The sequence below is a fragment of the Glycine max genome, chromosome 15 (genome assembly GCF_000004515.6).
Source record: "Glycine max cultivar Williams 82 chromosome 15, Glycine_max_v4.0, whole genome shotgun sequence".
NCBI classification, from domain to species: Eukaryota; Viridiplantae; Streptophyta; class Magnoliopsida; order Fabales; family Fabaceae; genus Glycine; species Glycine max.
This window is the reverse complement of record NC_038251.2, coordinates 25,242,823-25,262,687: the sequence shown is the minus strand read 5'-3', so window position 1 is coordinate 25,262,687 and position 19,865 is coordinate 25,242,823.

The following is a 19,865-nucleotide window of genomic DNA, read 5'->3' as shown; positions in this document are numbered from 1 at the left end:
CAAAAGAGAAATAATTTGGATTGTGCCGGGTCATGTTAAGGATGTGGGGAGAGTTCATGACATGTAGCCTGTTGTGACTTGTGTGTCTAAAGTGCTATCTTGAAATTGGAAAGGTGACCATGTTAACTCAATTCTATTTTTGTAGCGTTGTCCACATGATATTGTGCTTTGATAAATTATCATTGCATATTAGGCCTCTTGCTTTGGCGGAAGCAGCATGGTTCTTGGATTTTACTTACCTGCTGTATTTCAACCTATTTGGTGCTCTATATTGGTTGTTCATTTATCTATCTCTCTATATAGAGAATTAGAGATTAGGTGGTGGCTATATGAAAGAACGACATTATGGATTAATAAGACTTGGCTTTTCCAAAAGATGAAAAGAGCTTTCACGCTAGACAGACAAGCTATCTTATATTTTTTACAAGAGTTTCCTGATAACTAGTTTTGCAATTTATATTTTTTGTTATAAACTTATGTATCCGGAAATCGAAATCTATGTCATTACATTGACCATTTGGGAAAGTAAGGAATAATGCTGTCAGAACTGCTCATTTCTACTCTTTTATTTCTAACTGCGAGTGGTTCTACTTAACCTTCGTGCAATTAAAGCTTCAAATAAGCTTTCTAAAGTGGTGACTACGGTTACATGCAAGTGGCTTTTCAAAACAAAGGTTTTTCTTGACATTTTGGGGGCTGCATTTCTGATATTGTCACCAAGTCCTGTATTGGATACCACTAGACATTGCAGTATGTCGTCAGTGTTCATTTTAGTCGGATGGAATTAAATCTCACATTACCCTTCCTTTAGTCGTACATTTACAATGCATGTAAAAAAACAGGAATTAAAGCTTATTTAAAATAAAGCTCAGCATGCAATTAAGAAACACTACTTTGCTTTTGGCATGAAGCATTATTTGTGCTTTAGATTATTTGGTTCCTTTGACCATTCATCTTTCTACTTTTGTATTTATATAATTGCAGTACGGTATTTAGCTGCCAAAATATATATAATAGACAGACTGAAAAAGAAAACCGTTCTGCAAATGATTTAGCTAAGGATTCTTAAAACTAGGGCCCTACGAATTCTAATAATAGAAATTCATTCTTTGTGATTCGATGAGATAGTCAATACATATATTATTTATTTTCATATTAAAAATATAGTATTTAATTGTTCCCCACCTTGCACGATTTATATAAACCAGTCAGACTCATATATAACAAAACTGCACACGTCTGTGCAAAGAACATTTCTATTTTTTAAGTTTAAACTTTTCTGAAATCATGTTAGTCTGGTACAAACCCATTTTACTATTATTATAGTTCTCAAGCATTCAGTTCAAAATACTACAGCCTGAATATTTGACCATTGGAGCAAAGAGTTCCTTGCAATTGTTGTCTCCATTGCTGAAATGGAAAGAAGGGTTGCAATTATTGGGGCAGGAACAAGTGGCCTTGTTGCCTGCAAATACGTACCTTTTAGAGTTTGGATTTAATCCAATTATCTTTGAAGTTGATAATGGTGTTGGAGGACTACGGAGACATACCATGGAATCCACGAAACTCCAAAACACTAAACCAACGTACCAGTTTATAGATTTTCCATGGCCTTCTTCAGTTAAAGAACATAATCCAAGTCACAACCAAGTGCTAGATTATCTTAACTCCTATGCTGAACATTTTCCCCTCATTCCTTACATTAGGTTCAACTCCAATGTCATCGATATAGATTATGCTGGAGAGTCTAGTGAAGAAATGAAATCATGGGAATTGTGGGGTGGTAATGGCAGGCCCTTCTGCTCCAAGGGAACTTGGCATATTGCTATGCAAGATACCAAGAATTTATCCATAGAGGTATGTATTTATAGTTTGTTTCCTTTGGTATGCTTTTGTTTTATAATTTGAGGAAGTCTTAGTTTCATTTATCTGTTTCCTGTTTTGTCAAGTATCTCCTTGGTATATCTGTATTCTGTTTCTCACTAAACAAAAGTAGTCATGTTAACTAAAAAAGTTACTTAATCACATTTAATTACACCAATCTAAATTAAAAATTAAATTTTTTCCTAATTTATCCTGTATTGAAACTTGATACCAGGAATGAAAAGGAGTCATTGGAACTAAAATCTTAATTAAATGAAGGATATTTTGACATTTGGAGTATTATTGTTGGATTCTTATTCTTAAATCGCTTTGCGGAGCTTTTAATTCACAAGCCATGAGAACCCTTCCTACTTGGCCTTGTGGACACTTTACTTTCACCACTGGTAATAATAAATGACATCATTTTTAAATAAACTTGTTCGTAAGTATTGAAAAAAATAATTGAGATTCTATTCTAACCTAAAATATATTTATGTATCTCAAATTTTGGAGAAATTAGATCAGAATTTATTAAAAAGTTAAAGTAGATAAATTGATATTAGTTTATGGACAAAATTTATTTATTTTATATTTTGAGGACAAGACTTAGATACAATATCATAGTATTGTTGGTGTTGTTTTAAAATTAAATTTAAAATTTCACCTTGGTAATGCATGAAACAAATCTGATTGGAAAATAACCCTAACAGTACTTATGGTACCATACCATGGTACTGTATGTAAGTTTTTACCTTAGATTCATTTTCTCCTCTTATAAGTAGAATTTATCCCAAAAATACCAGATTATCACATATATCTTTCATATTGATACTTGTAGTTTAGAAGTAAAGAACAATGTATTCATATATAGTTCTATTATTAACTTGCAGAGATCGGGAATTTCTAAACTTGTTGAAACTATTCTAAAATGGAAGCTGTCATTAAAGAAGTATGGATTGGTACCCAATCACAGCTTTCTTCAAGATCTCTTCACATGTCTGCTTGGAGTGTTTCCTGATAACTTCTTTGACAAACTAAAAGAAGGATCCATTCTTATGAAGAAATCACAAAGCTTTAGCTTATGTAGAGAAGGTGTAATCATTGATGGAGAAAGCCCCTAGAGACAGATATAGTAATTTTTGCCACCGGATACAAAGGTGACCAAAAAATAAAAAACATATTCAAATCTCCAATCTTCCAAAATTACATCATTAGACCAGCAACCTCAACAGTTTCTCTCTACAAGTTAGTGTGTGATAGGTTTGCCCCATTTTCTTCTGCAACCTGTTAATTTTCTTAAAAAAGATTGTGGACGAAAAATGAGCCAAACAAGTTATCTATTATAGCTTTAAAGATGTTATTTGTTATTAAAATTTATTTAATTTTAATTTTAGTTTTTTTAAAATATTTTTTAATTAATTTATGATTTTATTAAATTACATGTTTAAATGAATTTATTCCTTGTCATTATTTTTGCTTTTGATGAAAGGGCATAATTAGGCTATTTCATACATGTATACTTTTAAAGAGCAGTTCGGATTGGTTGGGAATTGGTGGTTTAACGGGTCTAAGCGACTTATTTGATTAGATGCACCATTGAACTGGTTTGATCTGACCGATTCTATGGTTACCGGTGAAATCAACCAGGTTGAATGAGTAAATTAGTCTTATTATATTATATTGAACCACCATATATATATATATATATATATATATATATATATATATATATAATTTTTTCTCAAAATATTGATCAACATTTTAAATATATGCAAACCTTCATTTACATTATCAAACAAAATGGTCTTGCAGTCTCCCAATCGAAAATAAATCTTTTTAAAACAAAGATCCGATTCCTTGATCACAACATACATCAGGGAACAATCATACCAATAGATAGGTCAATTGAGTTCGCCAGTAAATTCCCTAACCAAATTTTAGATAAAACCTAGTTACAAAAATTTCCTTGTTGTCTAAATCATGTCAGAGAATTTGTACCATATTTAAATAATATTGTCAAACCACTGCATGATAGGTTGAAGTCTCTGGATCAACAACTTTTAGGAACTCTGGATGGGCTTTAAACCAGATTTTCACCTGATCTAGTTCAGCCTTTGAGGCATCAAACTGATTCCACCACTTGACAAATGCATGTCGCTGCAAGGATAGGAATTGCTTGTTGTTTTCCGTCTTGCCATGAAAATATCCAAGACAAAGCAAAACTGGAAAAATATTTTAAGTTTGCGGGAATTCGTGATTCCTGAGAATTAAACATCTTGTTGAATTGAACAAATCCATGTTGAACTTGTTCTGGATATATTTCTAGAATTGGAACAAAAAAGTCCCACCATTGAAGGAACTAATTTGGAAAATTATAGACTATGTTAGTCTTGAAGTAAATGAGCCATGAATATTTGTATTTGTTGTTTTGATGCCAAAATACTTTGATTATGTAATTATGACTGTAGAAAATAATATTCCTCTAGGACAAGATATAGGGGAAGAATTTCATTTATTATCAAAAAATTCAATCTTCGAACATAACAGAAAATACAAATACCTACTCATAGGATGTGTCTAGGTAGCAATTAAACCATTAATTGATATGGGTATAGATGCTGCCGTTTTAATGTGTCTTAGAGATATTAGGCACAATAAATTCGAAGATTCTTTAATAGGAACAGTAGAAACAAGTCTAGGACAAGGACCAATCTATTTCAACTATTACCCAAATAAAACAGTGAGTCTGATGGATAGAAACATTCTTGACTCTCTGTTCTTAAATATCCACTTTCATGGACTTAACATGATGGAAGGATCAATTCCAGTAGCCTTAATTTATAGGATCCAATATAAGGTCATGAACACTTATGCGTCAAGAGTCCTTCTAAAACCTCAAAGAAGGGAGACAACTTTGTTTATCACTGATATGACAAAGGCTAATGTTTCTCTCCCAAGAACCATCAAATGGGATGTGGTAACTCTTCCTGAAAAATGAGTCATGGACAAGGCCACACCGTCAGTCCCCAGACCTGCTCCAACCATAAAACAAATCAAGCAGGATAATTCTGGTAAGATAGAGATAACCTTCAATAGGAGAAACTCTTTCTTATCTAGAATAGAAGCCTCAAGATTCGAGTATGAATCGGCAAAAAGATATTTCTCGGTAAGAACCCAATCAATTCCAGTAGGATTATCTAGATCTGAGTCACATAACCAGATGCCAAAATACTTTGGTCCAAACAAAAGCATCTTTTAAATCCAAAAACACTGTCTCTACCACTCAACCATTACAATTATTGCATATGGATTTGTTTGGACCATCTAGGGTCATGAGTTTTGGTGGGAGTTATTATGCATTAGTAATTGTTGATGACTATTCTAGGTATACTTGGACTTTATTTCTTACTCATAAAAATGATGCATTTCATGCATTTAGAAGACTTGCCAAAGTCATCCAAAACAAGAAAAATCTCAAAATTATCTCCATCAGAAGTGATCATGGAGGTGAATTTGAAAACAATGATTTTGAAATATTTTGTGATGAACATGGCATAGAACACAACTTTTCTGCACCTAGGACACCCCAACAAAACGAAGTAGTAGAAAGGGAAAATAAATCTTTAGAAGAAATTGCTAGAACCCTTTTAAATGATACAACACTTCCAAAATATTTTTGGGCAGAAGCAGTAAATACCACATGCTATATTATGAATAGAGCTTTAATAAGACCCATTCTTAAGAAAACCCCATATGAACTATTTAATAATAGAAAACCAAACATTGCTCATTTACATGTGTTTAGATGTAAATGTTTTGTTCTAAACAATGGTAAAGAAAGCCTAGGAAAATTTGATGCTAAGGCAGATGAGGGCATATTCCTTGTGTATTCCTTACATAGCAAAGCCTTTAGGATATACAACAAAAGAACCATGACAATTGAGGAGTCAATACATGTTACTTTTGATGAAACTAATATTACCTCTCCGAGAAAGGAATTTCTTGATGATATTGCAGATTCTTTGGAAGATGCTCACAATGAAGAAAGAAATCTAAAAAGGAAGAGAGAGATGAAGAAAACAAGGATGATCAAAATGACACAGCCCAAGAAGATGATAATCTTCCCAAAGAATGGAAAACTTCAAGAAATCATCCTCTTGACATCATCATCGGAGATATCTCAAAAGGGGTAACAACTAGACACTCTCTCAAAGATTTATGCAATAATATGGCTTTTGTTTCATTGATAGAACCTAAAAACTTTAAGGAAGCCATTATAGATGATCATTGGATAATAGCTATGCAAGAAGAATTAAATCAATTTGAAAGAAATGATGTATGGGAATTAGTAGAGAAACCTTTAAACTATCCAATCATAGGAACTAAGTGGGTATTTAGAAATAAATTAGATGAAAATGGTATAGTAGTTAGAATTAAAGCTAGACTTGTAGCAAAAGGATATAACCAAGAAGAAGGTGCAGATTATGAAGAAACCTTTGCACCCGTAGCCAGATTAGAAGCCATTAGGATGCTCTTAGCTTATGCATCTATTATGAATTTTAAACTATATCAAATGGATGTCAAAAGTGCTTTCTTAAATGGTCTAATTCAAGAGGAGGTATATGTAGAACAACCTCCTGGGTTTGAAGACTCACAAAAATTAGATCATGTCTATAGATTAAAGAAAGCACTCTATGGTTTAAAACAAGCACCTAGGGCTTGGTATGAAAGATTAAGTAAATTCCTATTAGAAAAGAATTTTACTCGTGGGAAGGTAGATACCACCTTATTCATAAAAAGAAAGGATAATGATATCTTATTGGTACAAATTTATGTTGATGATATAATTTTTGGATCTACTAATGAATCTTTGTGCAAGGAGTTTTCCATTGATTTGCAAAGTGAGTTTGAGATGTCCATGATGGGTGAGTTAAATTACTTTCTTGGACTACAAATTAAACAAACAAATGATGGGATCTTTGTCAACCAAGCAAAGTATTGCAAGGAACTCATCAAGAGATTTGGAATGGAAAACTCAAAACACTTGGCTACTCCTATGAGTACCAGCTGTTATCTTGACAAAGATGAATCCGGTCAACCTGTTGATGCAAAGCAATACAGAGGTATGATTGGATCTCTACTCTACTTATCTATAAGTAGGCCAGATATTATGTTTAGTGTATGTATGTGTGCAAGATTTCAATCAAATCCAAGGTACTCACATCTAATGGCAGTAAAAAGAATCATAAGATATCTATTAGGAATAGTTAACCTAGGATTATGGTACCCTAAGAATTCTTTATGCAATTTAGTAGGATACTCAGATTCAGATTTTGCTGGATCAAAAACAGATAGGAAAAGCACTAGTGGAACATGTCAATTCATAGGGTCTGCTCTTGTTTCTTGGAATAGAAAGAAGCAAAATAGTGTAGCATTGTCCACAGCAGAAGCAGAATACATTTCTCCTGGTAGTTGTTGTGCACAGATTCTATGGATGAAACAACAACTATCAAATTATGGAATTGTATTAGATCACATTCCCATAAAATGTGATAACACAAGTGCCATAAACATATCTAAAAATCCAGTCCTTCACTCTAGAACCAAGCATATAGAAATTAGGCATCATTTTATTAGAGATCATGTCCTAAAAGGTGATGTTGTCTTAGAATTTGTAGATACAAAAAATCAACTTGCAGACATCTTCAGAAAACCACTAAACAAAGATTCTTTCTACACTATTAGAAGAGAATTAGGACTACTAGATGCTAGTGACTTATCTAAATGATCTATATTATTATGACATTTGAACAATTTAGTATTTCTTTTATTTGCATGGTTTGATTAAACAATTATGAATTATGTTATATGACTATGTAGTTTATATGTATTTGATCTATTCATGTTTCTTGCTTCATGATTGGTTTATATTCTTCAATGTATGTCTTGTGAATGATTAATAGTACATGTTTGTCTTATACTTGTTACACACTTTGGCTTTTTGTTGATGCCAAAGGGGGAGAGAAATAGGGATTAAAATCAAGAACTCACATAAGTAATTAACTTAATTTCAAAGTGAAGCATAAACTCAAAAACAAAGGGGGAGAATTTAAGTGAGTGATCAACTAGGAAAAAGTGTGTGTATGTGTTTCTTGATTTCAGAGTTGTCATCATCAAAAAGGGGGAGATTGTAGAAGCAAACTTCATTGCTTCATGATGATGAATCAAGATTGATTCAAGGTGTTTTGATGATAACAAAGATGATGAAAAAAAGCCCAAGAAAATGATTTCAAGATTGAGTCAAGAACGATTCAAGATTCAAGATCAAGATTCAAGACTCAAAGATTCAAGAATCAAGAGAAGACTTAATCAAGATAAGTATTAAAAGGTTTTTCAAAACATTGAGTAGCACAAAAGTTTTCACAAAATCATTACCAAAGAGTTTTACTCTCTGGTAATCGATTACTAGATTATAGTAATCGATTACCAGTGGTTTTAAAAAGTTAAGATTTTCTAAATTCAAAATGAAGAGTCACATCCATTGATGTGTAATCGATTACACCTTTATGATAATCGATTACCAATGACTATTTTCGAAAAATTCATTTCCAAAAGTCATATTTCTTCAAGTAACTTGTTTATAAAGATTCTTTCAAAAGTCATATCTTTTTAAGTGATTAGTTTTAAAGGAATTGCCAAGAGTTACAAGTTTTGACTTGAGTCATCAAGAAACTATAAATATGTGACCTTGGAATGAAATAATTCATTCATCTCAATCATCTCTTTCAATATTTTCTTTCATCTCTTTCAACATTTTTTTTGTTTCATCTTCTCTTCATCTTTCTAAAAGTTTTTGTTCAAAACTTTCTCTTCCAAGTAAAGATCGTTGTTCAAAAACTTGTGCTATTCATCTTTTTCATTCCCTTCTCCCTTTGCCAAAAAGAATTCGCCAAGGACTAATCGCCTGAATTCTTTTTGTGTCTCTTTTCTCCCTTTTCCAAAATAACAAAGGACTAACCGCCTGAATTCTTTTGTGTCTCCCTTCTCCCTTGTCAAAGAATTCAAAACGACATAGTCTGAGAATTCTTTTGATTCTTCCCTTTCCCATAAACAAAAGATTTCAAAGGACTAACCGCCTGAGAATTCTTTTGTTTCCCCATTCACAAAGTTTCAAATTACTAACTGCCTGAGAACTTTGTCTTAACACATTGGAGGGTACATTTACTGGGGTTGTTGTGACTGAGAACAAGAGAGGGTGCATCTCTTGTGGATCAGTTCTAGTGGAGGGTACATCTACTAGGTTGTTCAACTTGTGGATCTTTGCTTGTAAAAGGATTTTTACAAGGTTGAAAAGAAATCTCAAGGACCGCAGGTTGCTTGGGGACTGGATGTAGGCACGGGTTGTTGCTGAACCAGTATAAATCTCCTGTGTTTGTCTTTTTCTTCCCTACTCTTTTAATTTCCGTTGTGCACTTTAATTATTGTTTTTACTTTTGGTAATACTAAGAAGGATAGATTTTTAATTAGTAAAGATTCATTAATAATTAATTCAACCCCCCCTTCTTAATTATTCCGAGGCCACTTGATCCAACATTTTGGTCCAATTCCAGAAATATATCCAGAACAAGTTCAACATGGATTTGCTCAATTCAACAAGATGTTTAATTCTCAGGAATCACGAATTCCCATAGACTTAAAATATTTTTCCAGTTTTGCTTTGTCTTGGATATTTTCATGGCAATACAGGTATAGCAAGTTGAAAAACAACAAACAATTTCCATCCTTGTAGCGACATGCATTTGTCAAGTGGCAGAATCAGTTTAATGCCTCAAAGGCTGAACCAGATCAGGTCAAAATCTGGTTTAAAGCCCATCCAAAGTTCTTGAAAGCTGTTGATCCAGAGACTTCTTTATTCCTCAATCAGAAGTCCCAACTAGTTGCTTTCTTGGCAGGATCCAACTCTAAGGAACATCTCACCAAAAACTTAAAGGAAGTTTTAAAATTACTTCAAACTCAAGAAGAAGGAAGCTCTTCCTCAAAGAAAGAAGACACCAACTCTTCTAAAAATGATGATGATTTCTACAAAAATGAAGATGATTGTTTTGGTATTTGTTTAGATGATGTATAAATTTTACCGATTTCTACAGACATAGTTCTGGTTTTGTAACCTGTACTGTAGCCATGGTACATAAAAAATTTCTATAAAAGGAGTCCTCAAGTCCATTGTGAGGCACCCTTGGAGATAGAATAGTCAGATAGATTGTAGAGATAGAAGCTCTTGGAAACACTCTTTGTAAGCTTTTCTTTCGTTAATAAAATTTTCAAGTTCTTTCTTTCATATCTCTTCTCCCTCTTGACTAATCTTGTGCGGCTCTGTCACCGCTTCAGTTTCTTCTCTTCCTCCCCCTAACAGTCCAGTGTGGCTCTACTACTGTTTCTGTTTTCTTTTTAATGTTTTTGTTTTAAATCATTGCATGTTTACTTAATTTTACTTCTTATTTCTTCATATTCTGTCTACCTTATTTGCTTATCGTTCTTACTTCTCATTTGTCCGTTTGATCCTTTTCCGCTGATCTCTAATATGAAATCCAATCTTGGAAACATGCCATACCACTTTTTTTTTACTACCCAAGGTTTTGATATATTTCGAAATCGAGAAATTTCAAGTAGAGCGGGTGCTATCCAAGAACAATTGGCCGATCTAGATTTGAGAATTCTTATGGATTCTTCATTGATAGAATGGAAAGAATTAGGGGAAAAGGGATCCCCGGACAATGAAAACGAATGGGAAGATCAAAAAGTTGGAAGAAGAAAGAAAATTTTGGTTCGACGCATAGTCTTAGCTAAGCATTTTCTTCGAACAAATATAGAACCAGAATGGATGGTTGATATTTTAGTTGAATCATACTGTAGCAGTAAGTCCTATGGATGAGAAATGGCACTGTCATTCCCTAATTTCGTCCAGGGACTATCATTCGCTAACATTTTGATTCTTGCTAGCCGAATTAAGCTGCTTGACACCAGTTGTCGTGCAATACGAAAGGTTTTTTGACGTTTCGGCAAAACATGCGGTAAATACTCAAATGGGAGGGCAAAAAGGTCATTTTGGAGCTTTTCCTGACCCCTGGCTTGCCTAGGCTAGCCTCTGGCTCGCTTGGGCCCCCAAATAACTTAGGGGTGAAGTAACCAGCTTGCCTAGGCGAGCAAGGTTGCTTTAGGTTGAAGAAACAGGTCGCCTGTGCGAGCTGCAGATCAACCATGTCCTCTCATTTCCTATAAATAGGTGTGAGGGGGCTGAAGGAAGGGGTTCAACCTTCATATATTGAAAGGATTTAGTGAAATTAAGGAGAAGAAGAAAAAAACGAGGCCGAGGAGCTTCCAAATCACAATCGTGATCGATTCCTACATCGTTCTTCGTTCGTCAACCGGTTAGTATTTATTTTAAGGTTTTGAATTCGCTCTATGCACCCTTAGGGGTCCTCCTTGTTGCTTTGCACATCTTCATCTCATTCTTCTACCATCAGTGATCTCATTTCTTCATGTAAAGCGAATTTCAACCGACCATTTATGTCGTAATCTCATTTTATCCTTGCAAAATAAAATTTCAACCGATCATTTACCTAACAAGTCGTCTTTTAATGAGATTGTAAGTAAAATAAGTGAAACCCAGATAAAATCAACATGTAATCAAGCTTTCTATCTATTAAAGTCGCTTGAGTCCATTCGAGGTCCAACGCCTTAACGATATCTTTTATTCTTGTTGGTTAAAATGAACCTTTCAAAAGTTTAAAATCAACTCGACACATAACTTTCTTGCTTTTAAAGAATTACATAGGTCTGAGTTTCTCATTGCACTTGAGGATACGCAGGAGCAAGGGCAACACCTTTTTCGACCCCCAAAAAATAAAAAATATAAAAAAGGGAAAATACACAATTTTGAAGTCATGTTTTGCACACTCGATTAAAGGTTGTCGTCCCTTGTGACGGGTGCATGGGGTGATAATACCTTCCCCATGCGTAAACAACTCCCGAACCTTTATTTTCAAAATCTGCAGGCCTTTCGTCTTTTTGGTTTTTTCTAAAATTTTCCTCGAAAAAACATTGGTGGCGACTCCGCGCATTTTCTTCATGAGAAGACGCACCCTTAAGTCTCACCTCACCCTCCCGCCGAAGGGTAGGTTGCGACAGTTGGCGACTCTACTGGGGATTTGTTAGAGAGTTAGGCCATTTAATCTGTGTGCAATAGTTATCGTGACTTTCTCTTTGTTTTATTTCCCTTTCTTTCTTTTATGTTCTTGTGTTCATATAACTCTTTTTGTGCTTTTGTATTTGGTGTGGCTGTTTACGTAATAGATGCATATTTATAAACATTTGCTTGTTCTATGCATACATGGCACTTACACATTTGCACACACGAGGAGTTATTGGGCTGGGTCTTCGACTCGCTTGATGACAGTGAAGTCTCATCTAGAGTTTTTCTCTTTGATGATACGTTGTCGCTGGCAGTCCTTACTGCCACAATGTTTAATATCAAAGAGAATGATATCTCTAGAAACCTTTGAAAGTTATGTGCAACCACCTTTGGGAGTTGTCACTAAATAGCAAACCTTTAGTTCTTCCCATTAGGTTCCTAAAATAGGAGCATGGAACAAACACACTATGTTTTGTTTCCTTGATATAGCCATGCATATCTTTATGATGTCATGGTTGCGTGCGTCATTCTTGTGTTTACCATGTTGTTATGTCAGTTTGGTATTAATTTATTGCGTTGTCATGTTTCTCTTTGTGCTATCAACCATGTGCTCTCGCGCGTGTATACTTTTGCCGTGTCATCACTTATGCATTACATTTGTCTCATCATCTTTGCCATGGGAAGCCGGAAGGTTCGCGTTACCTTCTTAATTGCCATGCATTAGGCACCATGGTAATGTCTGAAAACGAACCATGATACCCAATGCATTGTGAGTAAGAAGGGATGGTCTCCTTGACTCTTGTGTCCGTAGTTAGACGCATTTTGTCATACATAACATAAACATTCCCTCATGCATTCATTATATCTCCTCTATGATAGGGCCTTCAAATTAGTCTGGGCCTTCAACAACAATTAATATTCTTAGTAGTGCCTCAGCCTTTGGGCCTTCATCCTTCTCCACTTGGGCCTTGTTAAGTATGTCTGATACCAATTGTTGGAGGGTATCCACTGACTATTTGGTCCTACTCCTGGTCATAGGTCCCTATATTTGGGTAGTTTTAGGATTTTCATCATGCCCTCATTCTTAGAAAGCATTTTCCCTCAAATGCTCAGAATCATCACCTGCAACAAATGGAGTGAAGTCAGCAATCATTCTTCTTTGCAATTTGCACCTTCACTTGGTCATGCAATCTTTTCATATACTTAACTTTAGCCTGTGCATCCTTATGCTGAGTTTGTTGGGGATTGTTTTTGTAAGTTGGCCTGTTAGGCAATGAAGCTCCTGGAAGGAGGTCAATTTGATGTTCTATGCCTCTTGAAGGTGGTACTCCATGAGGAATCTACTTGGGAAAGACATCTTTAAATTCTTGCAATAAGGGTTCAACACTAGGAGAAAACAGAAATAGTTAACTCATTAGAATTATTAGTAAAAAATTTACTGTCTTTGCAATACAATAGATAAAGTGGTTCACAAGCAAGTAATACTTTCCTAACTTCACTCGCCTTTGCTAAGCAATTAAATTTTTTCTCATGTGTATCACTCTTTCTCTCAAGTGTATCACTCTTCTTTTTTCTATTCCTCTTTGGTGCCTTACTCTTTTCTTTCTCTTGTTCTCTCTTTTCTTTCATTTTGATTTGGTCATCACACACTTCTCTAGGGGATAGAGGTTTAAGAATAATCTTCTGGTCATGGTGCTGGAAAGAAATCTAGTTGGTGAAGCCATCATGCACTACTTTGGTATCATACTGCCATGGTCTTCCTAACAGTATATGAGTCTCCTCCATTGGAGCCACATCACAAAGTACCCTATCATTGTATCTTCCAATGGTGAGACACACCTCAAACTATTGAGTCACTTTTACCTCTTCATCTTCACTAAGCCACTGAAGTCTGTATGGCCTAGGATGTGGCTTAGTATCCAAATTTAGTTTGGACACTAACCTGGAACTTCCAACATTGGTACAACTTCCTCCATCAACAATTACAGAGCAAAGCTTGCCATTAATTGTACATCTGGTGTGGAAAATATTTACTCTTTGGGTGACATTCAATGGCTGCATCTGACTTCCCAAGAGCTTTCTCACCATTAACATATCACCCTACATAGCTTCCTCCTCAAGGTCTTTTTCCACGTCTTCTTCTTCACCGATTTCAGATTCACTGTTGATTTCTCCATCTGCCTTCATGATCATGGTCCTCCTGGTTGGACACTCAGAAGCAAAATGTCCTCTGCCTAAGCATTTGAAGCATTTTATGTTTTTGGTACCAGCGTTGGATGATGAGGCATAATTATGCTTGGTTTCAGCACTGGAAACTGCTGACTTTCCATGGGGACTAGACGAGTTGCCTCCCTCCTTCTTGGATTTGTTGATCCAGTTCTGGTTGAAATTGTTGGATGAGTTCCTTGTTGCTACAATTTTCCTCTTCAACTCCAGTTCAACCCGGACTGCCTTATGCAGCAAGTCATCTAATTCCACGTACTTCTGTAATTCAACAACGTCTCTAATGTCAGACTTTAGGCCACTCAAAAAATGAGCCATTGTGTCCTCAGTTTCCTCTTCAATGTTTGCCCTCACTAGTGCCATCTCCATCTCCTTGTAGTACTCCTCCACAGTCAAACTTCCCTGGGATAACCTCTGGAGTTTCTGTCGCATGGTTCTGCTGTAGCTAGTTAGAACATACCTCTTTCACATAACCTTTTTCATCTCAGTCCATGTATCTATCTCCCGCCATTCCTCTCTCATCATCTCTCTTTGATTTTTATTCCACCAAACAAGGGTGTAGTATGAGAATTCAGCTACTACTAACTTCACCTTCTGCTCTTCAGTATAATTATTGCAGGAGAATACATGTTGAATCTTCATCTCTTAGTCAAGGTAGGCATCTGGATCACTCCTGCCTTTGAAAAGGGGTACATTGAGTTTTTCTCCCTCAATTTTGTTCTGCCCCTCTATTCGGTTCGGTCCATCATTGGGCCTTCTATTCCCACCATAAGGTCTCCCAACATTTGGATTCATTTGGTGCTCTAGTCCTTATATTCGTCTATAGAGCTCTTCATTGTTACGATTTAGCAAATGTTGCATTTCTGTAGTCATCACCACATCCAGTTGATGATATTCACCACCACCATCACCGGTTCCTGCAATGATTAAGGAACAAACAATTCTGCAGTAATTTAAACAAAGATTACAGGACCTCACCTCACTCTACTCACATGTTTCTCTCTTTGATGGTAGTTCACTCGTGTTTGATGCTCTCAATATAGGCTTTTGTATGATGTTTTTTTTTCATTCTTGCCTTTTACCACTCCCTCACTCTTAAGTTCCTGGATGAATCAAATTGGACGCACAAAGGTAAGAGAACATAAAAGACAACTTAATTATGGAATAGCAGATTAGATAACAAACTAGGATAACAAACTAACAGATTGGATAACAAACTAGGATAACAAACTAATAGATTGGACAACAAATTAACAGACTGGACAACAAACTTGGATAACAAACTAACAGATTAGATAATAAACTTGGATAACATATTTTTGCCAAAATAAAATGCCTCTAGCTGCCTCAAATTCATGTTCAAAGATTCAAACACCCATTTTTTTTTCAAACTTTCTGCAGCTTTTTTTTTTTGCTTTCCTTTTCAAAATTCGTCTAGGATAATAGACTGTTTTTCACTCAATCAAGTCCACTGGTCCAAATTCAATAGGAGATTGGGCAATTTTTTCAATAGTCAAACAAACAAATATGAGAAATTCAATGGCCTACTAAACCCTAAACCCCCAAAATTCTTCCAGTAAGCCAAATTGTCCCCAAACAGAATTTGAAACAGAATTCAAATAGAATTTTTTTTGACACAAAATCTGAAAGTAACAAGAACAAGAACAAGAACAAGAATACAAATGAAAACAAGAACACAAACAAGAATGCAAACAAGAATGCAACAAGATGCAAACAAGAACGTAACAAGGACACAAACAAGAATGAAACAAGATGTAAACAAGAACGAAACGAGATGCGAACACGAAAATGAGACACAAATGACAAAGGAAAAAAAATAAAAATGATGAGAATCTTAGAACTGCCCAAATATAGGGACCTATGACCAGGAGTAGGACCAAACAGTCAATGGATACCCTCCAACAATTGGTATCAGACATACTTAACAAGGCCTAAGTGGATAAGGATAAAGGCCAAGAGACAGAGACACTACTAAGAATATTAATTGTTGCTGAATGCCAAGACTAATTTGAAAGCTCATGCCAAACATGTTCTATTTTTTATATTTATAATTTTTCATTGTAATTTTGGCCCAAGCTGTTTTGAAGGCCCGTGTCTATTTCTATATTTTCGTTCAGATACACTATATGTATGGATTTCGTTTTCAATGGAAGGGACTTTTGGCATTTTGCGAATATTTTTTGAGAGTTTCTCTCTGGGTTCCTTGTTGAACCAATCTCAGACTTATAAAGGTAATCCTTGTGGTTTTTACCCTGACTTATCTTCCCTCTCTGGAAGTCGCATCATCCAAACTCTGTGACCTGTATCAAGCGATCCGCTCCTAGTAAGGATCACATAACATGACAATTTGATAGGAAGATCATTTTCAATGGCCTAACTAATGAGATTACCCTCAGCCATCTTGGCACTAAATTTGTGTTGCATCCTCAAACACCTTCACAGGTGGCCAAAGATCAACTAACTATGAAAAATAAGAGGGATGAGGAAGAAAAACTAGAAAAACAAAAGAAAAAGAAGGATAGTAAGGCCTTGTCTTCAAAGGCCAAGGGGAAGGAAAAAGAGGAAAAAGATTCCTCCAAGAAGATTGTTAAGAAGGAAAATCATTTTGCAACAAAAGGTGATATCAAAAGAGCACTCCTTCTTAAACAATCTTTCTACCTACTCCTATCAAGGGAAACATCCCTTAGCACTGCCATACCTCTTGAGTTGAGGTTATTCCTCAAGTAAAGGAGTTGTTGGATGAGGGTTTGGTTTGTAAGAGCTTAACTCCTTGTGCTTTGTTGGTGCCCAAAATAGGTATTATTAGGCACCAAATCCCTAAAATAGGTGGTATGATGAATGTGTTGAGTGGTGCAACCCTCTTTTGTAAAATCACCCATGCATCGAACATCGTCATGATTCACATACATAGGAACTCATTAGGTAGGTTTGTTCTTATTTTTAGTTTCAATACACACTTAGGTGCTCATATGGAACACCTTAGGTTTGTCAAACTTTTTGATAGGAATAATCAACATGAAAATACAAAAAATGGTATGTTTTATTGCATTACTTTACTTAATTTTTTAAATAGTGATCAACTTTGATCATTTGAGAATTACACTTTAAAGTTCAGACCCCATTTGAGGCACAAAATTTCGTGCTCCAATCATCTTTCTTCCTCCTCCATTCCATTGCCATTGATTTTCAAGAAGCAAAGTGATGCAATCCTACCCCCGCAAGGGCATTGGATAGAAGACTCCAAGTAGATTGGGCCAGAGATCCAAGGGAAGGCCCTAGGGTTCTCATGAGCCTTAGGGTAGATTTTGAGCCCATGGGCTAAGTATGAGCCCGCTTATCTTTGTAAATATTAGAATAGGTTTTTCCTTCATTTGGGCCTTGTATTTTGGCCATTCTAGTAGTATAGGGCTTTAGCCTTGTATTTCGAGGAATTTTGAGTAGTCTTTGTAGTAGGGATTTTTTTTGTATGTTCATGTATTTTGTCATGGGGGTTAGCTTAGCTATTATAGGGGGTGTGTAGCTAAGCTCTATCTTCTTTAGGAATCTTCTTAAGGAAGCTTCTCAAGGAGGTGATCTTAGTTATGAGAGGGGTGTGTGTAGCTAAGCTCTAGCTTCTGAAGGAAGTTTTCTCAAAGAAGCTTCTCAAGGAAGTTTTCTCAAGAAATCTTCTCAAGGATGCTACCTAGTCTATAAATAGAAGTATGTGTAACACTTGTAGGAACTTTGATAAATGAGAGTCTTGTGAGACACAACTCAAAGTTCAACTTCTCTCCCTTTTTCTTCCTTCAATTCCGTGCTCCCCCCTCTCTCTTTCTCTCCCTCTTTCTTTTCCTCCATTGAAGCATCCTCTCCAAGCTTCTTATCCAAGGCTCATCTTGGTGGTGAAGCTCCTTCTTCCATGGCTTATTCCTTAATGGATGGCGCCTCCTCTCACCTCTTTTCCTTTGTTTTCCGTGCATCTCCATGGTGGAAAATCACCATTAAAGGACCCCATTGAAGCTCAAAAATCCAGCCTCCATAGAAGCCCCATAAGCAAGCTTCCATCACAAAGGACTTCACTGATGAAGAAGATCTAAGGCCTACAAGCTCCACATGGAGCTATTTCAGAGGTTGACAAAGCTAAGGTGGAAGTCATTGAAAAATTACCACCACCAGCAAATGTCAAAGGCATCAGAAGTTTTTTAGGACATGTTGGATTCTACAAGCATTTCATCAAAGATTATTCTAAAATTTCCAAACCTTTGAGCAATCTTTTGAATAAAGAAGTTTCATTTCATTTTGATAAATTATGTTTTGAAGCTTTTGATACTTTGAAACAGAAACTGATCTCTGTACCCATAGTCACTACTCCAAGTTAGAAACTAGATTTTGAAATAATGTGTGATGCAAGTGATTATGCAGTAGGATCAGTTTTGGACAACAAAAAAATAAAAAATTTCATGTCATACACTATGCAAGCAAGGTTTTAAATGGGGCTCAAATTAATTATGCTACAACTGAGAAAAAATTGCTTGCAATAGTATATGCTTTGGAAAAATTTAGATCTTATTTGATAGGATCTAAAATTGTGGTTTTTACAGATCATGTTGCTATAAGATATTTGTTGGTTAAAGTTGATTCTAAACCTCAACTTATCCATTGCATTCTATTGTTGGAGGAATTTGATTTAGAGATCAAGGATAAAAAGGTAAGTGAAAATCATGTAGCTAATCATTTGTCTAGGCTGACTATTGATTAGGTGACCACACAAGGACCTGAGATTCAAGAAGAGTTTCCTGATGAGAAATTATTTAACATTTGAACAAGGCCATGGTTTGCTGAGATGGCTAATTTTAAAGCAGGTTGTGCACTCCTTGATGATCTAACATGGCACCAAAAGAAGAAGCTTTTCAAGGATGCTAGATGATCCTTATTTATTTAAAATTGGAGTAGACAATCTCCTACGATGGTGTGTAACTTTGGAGGAGGCAAGAAGCATACTGTGACATTTCCATAGTTCACCTTATGGAGGCCATTATAATGGAGAGAGGACTACCATCAAGGTTCTCCAATCTTGTTTTTATTGGCCTACCCTGTGCAAAGATGCTCATGAATACGTCCAAAGGTGTGACAAATGTCAAAGAACAGGTGGACTCTCCAGAAGGAATGAAATTCCACTACAAAGTATTTTGGAAATTGAAGCTTTTGACTGCTAGGGGGATAGATTTCATAGGTCCATTTCCTTCATCTTACTCACATAAATATATTTTATTGGTTGTGGACTATGTAACAAAATGGGTGGAAGTAGTAACGGTTCAACATGCTGATGCAAAAACCATTATTTGCTTCCTAAAAAAGAATATCTTCTCAAGGTTTGGCACACCCAGAGTACTAATCAGTGACAGAGGATCTCATTTTTGTAATGCTCAACTCATAAAAGTCCTCCACACTACAGTGTCAAACACAAGGTAGCCTCACCTTACCACCCTTAGACCAATGGGTAAGCTGAAGTTTCTAACAGGGAAGTTAAGACAACTTTAGAAAAAAATAGTTGCTTAATCAAGGAAGGATTGGTCCCAAAAGCTAG